The sequence below is a fragment of the Tasmannia lanceolata genome, unplaced genomic scaffold, assembly GCF_043159265.1.
Source record: "Tasmannia lanceolata isolate RefF3 unplaced genomic scaffold, GAP_Taslan_0.1 ptg000018l, whole genome shotgun sequence".
NCBI lineage: Eukaryota > Viridiplantae > Streptophyta > Magnoliopsida > Canellales > Winteraceae > Tasmannia > Tasmannia lanceolata.
In genome coordinates, this window is record NW_027518695.1 from 57565762 (window position 1) to 57574617 (window position 8856).

General features: G+C 37.9%; 1 long non-coding RNA gene across 7 annotated transcripts; it reads left to right on the plus strand.

Moving 5' to 3' along the window:
* Positions 1 to 520: 520 nt before the first annotated feature.
* On the plus strand, positions 521 to 8360 carry LOC143851899 (uncharacterized). 7 transcript variants are annotated; one of them, XR_013236550.1, is made up of 4 exons: positions 521 to 615; positions 5352 to 6063; positions 6188 to 6587; positions 7052 to 8360. It is a non-coding gene; the product is annotated as an uncharacterized LOC143851899 (long non-coding RNA). The 7 variants fall into 7 exon arrangements; XR_013236552.1 differs by having other exon boundaries at positions 7062 to 8360; XR_013236551.1 differs by having other exon boundaries at positions 6188 to 6323; positions 6408 to 8360.
* Positions 8361 to 8856: the final 496 nt, after the last annotated feature.

Genomic DNA, 8856 nt, shown 5'->3' on the forward strand with positions numbered 1-8856 from the left:
AATTCCTACTAGATATACATATTTCCTTTCTTCTTACACTCATCGAAGCCATTGTTTCTTCTACCTGTCCTATATAGTTCTCAATTCTATCTTCTTTTCAAAAGCCCAATCCCTCTCAGTCTCCAAAAATGGCACACAAACACTACTCTCCTCTTTAAAAAATTTACTCAAAAGTTTTGTTGTTGTCTAACAGTAGACTTTGCCAATAAATCATTACTATGAGTACAAGGTCATTCAATTCTTTATTATTTAGTTCCTTTTTTTGAATGCCCATTATTGTTTGAATTATTTACTTGTTTAGATATTGCTTCAATTGAACATGACAGTGAAAAGAATTTTCAACTTATAGTTTTTTACAACTTTACCTTCCATGACTTTATTTCTCTGGATTTTTATGTTTATGTACTCAAGCTAAGAAATAAATCTAAGATGTTCCTAATTGACCTAAACTTCAAGTAATATAAATGCCAACTTACATGCTAATCTTTTCATTTCAGGTTAAGCGAAATTGGTGGGCACTATTCTCTCATTGTAAAATCAAAAGGCAGAATATCTATATTTGCAGCCTTGAACGGATATTGAACATCAAGAAGTCCAGAATGTAATATCCAATAGGTACCTTCACACAAACATACCTATGGTTGGTTAGTATGCAAATCATGATTGCACTTGTTTCAACAACAAAGATAATGTTATATTGGTTTTAAAATTCGGAACTCCCTAAAGGAGTCTCAGCGACTGACCTATGACTGAATATATGAAATGAAAGCATATGTGGTTCTTTTTTTAGCACAGAAACAAGTCTAGAGAGTTGGATTACAATATTCTTAATAGCGGCCATAAATTCAAAGAGCCAACAATGAAATCGTTAGCAATTCTATTTAGAATGCCTCTAGATGTACAACCCGAGCTGATTTTTGAAGCTCCATCTTTGTTAATATTTTTTCTTTTTCTTCGCTAGAGTGCATTGTGGCTAACTTTCTACTATAGCTTCCATGCTAGTAACTATATTAATCTTTTTCTTTCTTCTGGGTAAGTGTGGGCAACTTTCTACTATAGCTTGCATGCTAGTAAGTATTTCTTCTGGGTCAGTGGGCAGGGATTGCAGTGCAAGGCCACTGGATCAATCCTTAAGTCTTAAAATCATTGAAAGACTGATGCTTCAGACTGTAGCAACTTTTCAACACTAAAACCATGTTTTTTTCCTGTCTTAGCAATCTTACTGGCTGGGCCCTTGTACAATTCGTCTGTTGACACTACCGCTGATTTATCCTCTATTGTACGTATTACATGCTATGAATTTAACAGCTTGCATCATTTGATTGGGAGGCTCCCCCCTCCCCCCTCAATGATTACTCGGTGTAGAAATCTGACGAACCTAATTCGATGTTACGTCCAAAAGTAACATTAAAACAAGTATAATGATAACACAAGTGTTTTATGTGGTTTGAAAATGGTGCCTACAGCCATGGGAGAGACCACGATGTTCTATTATGTGAGAAACAGATAAACAAAGATTACAATAGATTAATGAAGTAGATTGGGAGGCAAAGAAAAAGGATGGGCGTCGTAGGCTGGAGGATTGGATTCTAAGAGAAGAGGCCTCGGAAAATTCAAACTTGAATGAAGAAGACCAAGCTGTCAATGAGAGACCGTGGAGTGCTTATCTACACTTATTCTATCTATAACAAATTCATTTCAACATCCTTCAACCACATTTGTACATCTACTAAAGATATTGCAAATAGGCATAAAAAGAGAGACCGTGGAGTGCTCTTCATTGAACATTGAGAACACCCTCCACTTCCAGTAGTTTGTGGGAAATTTCAGGGGGGATGTTTTTTCTATTCCCATCTGCTACATCTATCAAAGTAGTGAAAGCTTTAGCCATTCTGTGCTGTTGTGACGCTTCAAGCACTATTTTCCTGATGGCAGATTTTTCGAGATTTAGTTTTTTCTTAGGTCCTGTTCGTTTTAGATTGCGACAACCGATTGTGAACCTCAAGCCTATTATTCGACTCAAAATCAAATTTAATTTTGAGTCCGAGAATCGGTTTGGGGTTCACAGTCGGTTTTCGCAATCTAAAACGAACAGGGACTTAGGCATAGTGAATTATAGAGTGGTTAATACTATGTAGTCATCTTCTTTGTGGATGGGAAGCTTTTTCTGTTACCGTCTTTCCTCGGACATCTTGTTCCATTTTGCTATAACTCAAGGTTTTATGTTCAGATGCTATATTGTTATCTTTAAAAAGAATAATGCAGTGTAGGCAGATGGTTGCATTCAGAAAGATTTCCAGGTATGAGTCGTGATCTTGAGTTGAGTTGACATGGCTAGTCACCCTACTGAATACAATGGTTACAACACATTCTTAAGTATTGGATAAAACTAATTTTACGTAAAATAGGACAATAAATTAGATACTACAAATTATTTTTTGAAGTTAGTTTGGAAACTTGAGGGCTAGTAACTCCATGTTCTCCAAATCAAACAAGGATACGGTCTAGGACAACTGGCAAAGGTGTTAGGACCACTCTTCACAACTTTATTAGGCAATATGGATCCCAATTGTTCCAATACTCAGGCATATGGGTGTTTGGCACTATGGGTGAATGGAGCTGGCTTTCACTTTGTAATTTCTAATATTCGATATTGACTTTACTTTCAAGGAAACATTACTATAAATAAAACTTTTCTGCATTAATACTAACAGAAACAGAGAATCTGTATGAATATACTAAAACAAAATGCATAATAGTGAGAGGCTGCAAATTTAGAAAATACTAGAATAATTTAGTGACATTCATATTATTGTTAACCTACCACTGAATAACATCATAAGTAGCGAAACACTTTGATTATATTGCCTGCAATGTAACACTGAAATGTATTGACAATGTCATATTCTTGTATATGAGTGCAGAGCAATATATTAAAATGTTGTCCATGATTACTTATATTATTAGGCTGCATCAGTAAACAGAATTTGAAATTCAAAAAGTTGAGAATTTGCTAATTACTGCCTCTACATATTGCCCATACCAATGTCCTACTGACAAGTAGAAAACCAAAGAAATCCAGATGCCAAACATGCAATCCACAAACCAGAGAGTTGCGAAGAAAATGTTTGCATAACTTATTAAATGTCTTGCTCCTAATGATAGTACTTTCAGTACCCAATAGCTTAAGTGTTGCTGCTTCAGGCATCTCTCAGCTGGTGTGTTCTGTTAAAGCATAAGTTTGAACTTGAAGAGGACTCTATTGGGTTGTTGTACCCTGAAAATTGCTTGGTTTACGATTTGAGGTGGACTCTTAAGTAATAATATAAGGGAAATGACAATACTTTGTTGTACCCTGAAAATCGCTTAATTTAAGATTTGAAATGGGAGTACTTGGTCTCTACCTCTTCTTATAAGTTAGGCATTTCTCTTAACTCTATCCAAATTCTTGAGTCGCGGGATTAGCTAAATTAAGATATGATCATCGTTTATGATCCACGGCTCACTCAATTAGAGCCCTAACTACTTCAATGGAATAAGCTCCAACGACGCTTTTAATCGTTGTGCTGGGACAATCTAGTCGATGGTTCTCCAGTCATCTTGATGAGGAATTTAGCTATGACACCCACTGACCTTACATTATGAGTACTGCTGTATCAAAGCCAATGGGAAGATCAGTCCCAGGGCTCAATCTAAGTTGCTAGCCAGGGTCAAGATGGCTGAAGGGGTTGTCATGAAGATTTGTAAGGAATTGTAGAATCCATAGCTGGAAATAGTGCTGGGAACCCGGAAAAAATGGGAAGATAGTTGCAAGGAAATCAGATTCCATAGCTAAGAGAACAAAATCACTTGCACATGATGAAACTCTTTTTTCCTGACAACCCCAACCGCCATGCCCCACCCCCAACCCACCCACACACACACACACATAGATAGTGATCCATTCTCGTACTCCGTTTCAAGAAATTCAATATAGATGAAGGACTGTTAAAAAATGTAGACAAGTTGTATCCATATGGCCTTTCTGAAAAAGTTGTGAATCTTGAAGTCATATACCATTAGCTGCCCAATTTCAATTTGAAGGACTTCTGTTCATTTTTTCTATCTCTCCACCTTGTTTGGACCCCTCAAGTTACAATCTTATGAAACTACCAGTTACTCCAAAAGCTTAAGCTGTTGGAGGAGGCAGTATTTAATCTTTTCATACTTTAGCACTCCCCCTCACGTGTGGCCCCTGTTTTAGGGTTGGCCCACACGTGGCACATGTGGCCCCTCTTTTGGGTTTTGCCATTGCATGTGGATTTTGCTATCCAGGAGGTTTGAACCCACCCAGGCATTTGCTATGTTATCATGTGAAACTACCAGTTACTCCAAAAGCTTATGTTGTTGGAGAAGGCAATATTTAATTTTTTTATACTTTAACAAATTTGATGGCTTGAGCCAAGTATTTCATCTTTGGATGCAAAGTTATATTATGGAAGGATTTGCTCCACATCCTTTGAGTTATGGAAGGAGAGGTATACGAGAAGGTTCAAAAAATGTTGCAAGTTATGTCTGATCAAACTTATTAACGATGATGTCTCGGAAATGTCTACAAATACTAAGAAAACTGATGATTTTCTAGGTGTTTGTCTTCCGTAGAAAAAACCACCCATTCAGAATTTAGTTCTTTCCTCGTCTGAGACTGGAAAAAATGAACAATCTTGCAAAATTTGCATCTATCTTTGGGAGATTAAATCTCTCAGAAATGTGCATGTCCATGGCGATTGAACAGTACGTCCACCGGATTCAAAATATTCTGTCCTTTTATTATAATTCTCAATATTCCAAGAAAATACGTCATCTTGCTTATACACTAGCCAAAGTCTAATATCTAGTTGGATATATTTGCTCAGCCTTTTTGCTACATATTATCAAGGACATCAAGAAAAAGTAAAGAAGGCCATATCTCGTTTTAATCTTTGCTAATTAATAGTGGGGCTAAATAATTTTCTTATCAGGTGCTTAACTGCCACTTAGTGTACTAATGCAAAACTTATTTTGAATAGAGATTGGTGGTGATTAAATTCATTTTAATGTCTTTATTGGGTACTTTCTTAAATACAGATAGGTTTACCTTAAATACTCATTATTGTTTGAATGTGTTGTTTAGATGTTGCTTCAGTGGAACATGACTGCATAAAGAATTTGTCGTACTGTAGTTTTTTCTCCAAATTTATATTCCATGAGGTTATTCCTCTGGAAATTCTATGTTCGTGTAATATATCTATGGAGCAAATCAGGGATGTATCAATTTGAGCTAAAATTCAACAAATATAAATTCAACTTACATGTTAATCTTTTCATTTCAGGTTAAAGAATTTAGTGGGCACCTATGTTGCATGGATTCAGATTCACGTGTCGAGATCTGACATGGATTCGAGGTTTGGATTCGGCAAATCCCAAAAAGTCGAGTCGAGATCCATCCAAGTGCAACTGTTGCTTGACTTCTTCACCAATCTCTATTCAAGGGAGATAGGTAATGGGGCCCACCTCTTGGTTATTGCTGTTGGAGATATTGTGATGAACTGCTTTGGGTGTTTAATAAAATAGAAGCTGTGTTTCCAAAGCTTGGAAAGTTGTCCTTGTGTTCTGTTCGTTGGAGTAATTGACAGGTATTTTCAAAGGAAACTGAATGGTACTCTTTTTTTTCAATATTAACATTCCTCCCATCATTTTGTAATTCTCCCATTGAGCTTAAGGGTGCAACTTGGGTTGAGTCGAGTTGAAGTTTTGCTAAAAAAATGAATTGGAATCAAGTGAATGGGTGAAAGAGGTGAAGAGGTATGTCAACTTGGAAGGACTTGTGTTGCTCTCTCAAGTAAATGAACTTTTTTGCAGCTGAATATTGTGTCTCACACTTCTTTTACAGTCATTGGAGACGCCAAGTCCAAGAAGGTGTTGGTCTTGCAGCAGAATGGAATGCTAAATTCTCAGAAAATGAGAAGAAGTATAAAGAGGAGGCGGCAGAGTTGAAGTCACTCATTTGGTGAATTGCCTGCTGGATGGGAGAAGGTCCTGCCGGTGAGGAGTTGGGATTGATTGTTCTTTAACATGCATTTTCAGGCCCCTAATAATTGAAATTTCTGTTATGAACTTATGTAAATACATTGTTTTCTCATCAGCCATTGGCTTTACTTGTTTGCAGACGTACACTCCTAGAGTCCTGCTGATGCTACTAGAAATATGTCTCATCCTGTGAGAGTGCCCAATAGAGAAATGCATCCCCGTGGGAAGGTCTCTTTATTCAAGCTTTATGGGAGGGATCAATGATATTGGTGAAGGTACAGTTGGCCTTAGTGGGTTCTTTTAGAGCCTTAAACCAACCCAATAGGGCCGAACGCTCAACGTTGATTTCACTGTGACAGGTTTACATGAGTATTGGCATAATCCTCAATCTGCAGAAATGCTATGACTTCCTGTGAGACTTTCTCAGAGGAAAACCAGAGATTTGGTTGGAGAAGAAAAGAAAGAAGTGGAAAGGGCCTTGAAGAATATTAGAGTTTTCATCTGCCACGGAGACACTGAGCAATGATACAGAGTTGAAGGTCAGGACGGTTTACGATCTGTTCTATTGACTAGATATTTAATTTGCTTTAGCTCATTGATCAATTGTTTATCCAAGCAAGTTTGTTGCTGTAAGTGACTTGCCCCCAAGGAGGAAGTGAAGAAAGAAAACCTGCGGAGACTCAGATGATGATATTGGTTTCAGTTTGTTTGATTAGATTTCATTTGATTTTTAGGGCTGCTTGTTTGATGAATTTGAGTTCAAAATTGATATGAACGTGGCAGCAGCAGGAATATTTTTAGCAGTTTTTTATCCTATATGCAGCAAGAGTATTTTTACAGTTTTCTTTTCTATATTTAGTTGGAACTTATTTAGTAGCTTTCTTATTTGAATTCTATGTTCGGTAGGAGAATAGAGTGCAGTAGGAAAGTCCCTTTGATAGAAAATAAGTTGTAACCTTCATTTTTGGGCATGAACTAAATCAGAGAATGTTGCATCTCCTAGTTTATTGCAGCCCCTACCTATTCCAGAGCGAGTGTGGACAGATATTTCGATGGATTTTATTGAGGGCCTTCCGGAGTCGCAAGGGAAGCAAGTTATACTTGTAGTGGTAGATCGCCTCAGTAAGTACGGTCATTTCCAGGCTCTTTCTCACCCTATACAGCGCTCGACGTCGCTCAGGTGTTCATGGATAACATCTTTCGTCTACATGGGATGCCATCGACAATTGTTAGTGACCGTGATCCAATTTTCACAAGTGCTTTTTGGAAGGAACTCTTCAAGTTGCATGGTACTAAGTTGTGCTTCAGTTCTGCATATCACCCCCAAACGGACGGCCAGACCAAGGTTTTAAATCGTACTTTAGAAACTTATCTGCGATGTATGACAGGTGATCGGCCACGACAATGGGTCAAGTGGTTACAGCTTGCAGAATGGTGGTACAACACGACCTTTCACTCGGCTACTAAGGTTACTCCTTATGAGACAATATATGGCCAACCCCCTCCTACATATATCCCTTAAGTACCAGGTGATGCAGTGGTTGCCGCTATTGATACATCCCTTCGTGATCGTGATGCCCTCATACGCCTATTGAGGCATAATTTGCAGTCAGCTCAAAACCGCATGAAGAAGTTCGCAGATGCACATAGAACTGAGCGCGAATTTGAAGTTGGGGACTGGGTGTACTTACGTCTTCAACCTTTTCGCCAAACAACGGTGGCAGTACGACAGAATATGAAGCTAGCTTCACGCTATTATGGTCCTTTGAGGGTCTTGCAACGAGTTGGCATGGTGGCTTACCGGTTGGAGGTGCCGGAAGGGTCACGCATTCATTCCGTCTTTCATGTTTCGCTCTTGAAAAAGAAGTTAGGAAGCCATTCAGTGGCTCTGGTTGATCTGCCCCATGTGGATAACGAAGGTAGGGTACGATTGGAGCCGGTGGCTATCTTGGATCGGAAGATGGTTAAGCGGGGAAATCGTGCAGTGACTCAAGTCCTTGTTCAATGGTCAAACACTTATCCAGAGGACGCCACATGGGAATACTTGCGTGACTTGCAACAACAATTTCTAGATTTTAGACCTTGAGGACAAGGTCTTTTTGAAGGGGAAGGGAATCATATGAACGTGGCAGCAGCAGGAAAATTTTTAGCAGTTTTTTTATCCTATATGCAGCAAGAGTATTTTTACAGTTTTCTTTTCTATATTTAGCTGGAACTTATTTAGTAGCTTTCTTATTTGAATTCTATGTTCGATAGGAGAATAGAATGCAGTAGTATTTTTGGGCATGAATGAAAACAACTATTTTCTTCTATTCTTCTTGTTCTTGAGGAAATCTCCCCGGACGTGAGATTAATTAAGTCTCTCTTCCAAGTGCCATATTAAAAATTTTAATCACTTGATAATCAAATTTCTTTGTTGATTGGGTGGATTTATGATCCCCAAAGAATGATTGTCTGCTTTCTGTTTATTGCATGTAAGAAGTGCGCTTGTGAAAGTGCGCTTGTGAAAATAGTCATCCTTTAATAAATGCATTGTAAAATAACCAAATTATTACGTATTGAAGGGTAATTAGCCATTTAACAATACAGTAAGTGTATCATGATCACTTATGAAATGATGATGAAGTCACTTTTGTTGCAACTTATTATGTTGATAATTGATGCTTGGCATAATCAGTTGCTATAATCACCATCACTTGTTGTATAATCTGAAACAAACAGGGCCTAGAGAGTTTTTATTTTCTTCCCCATCACTCTGTTATGTTTAATATTTTTTTTTTTGGGAATTGCTAGCGTCCATCGCAGAAG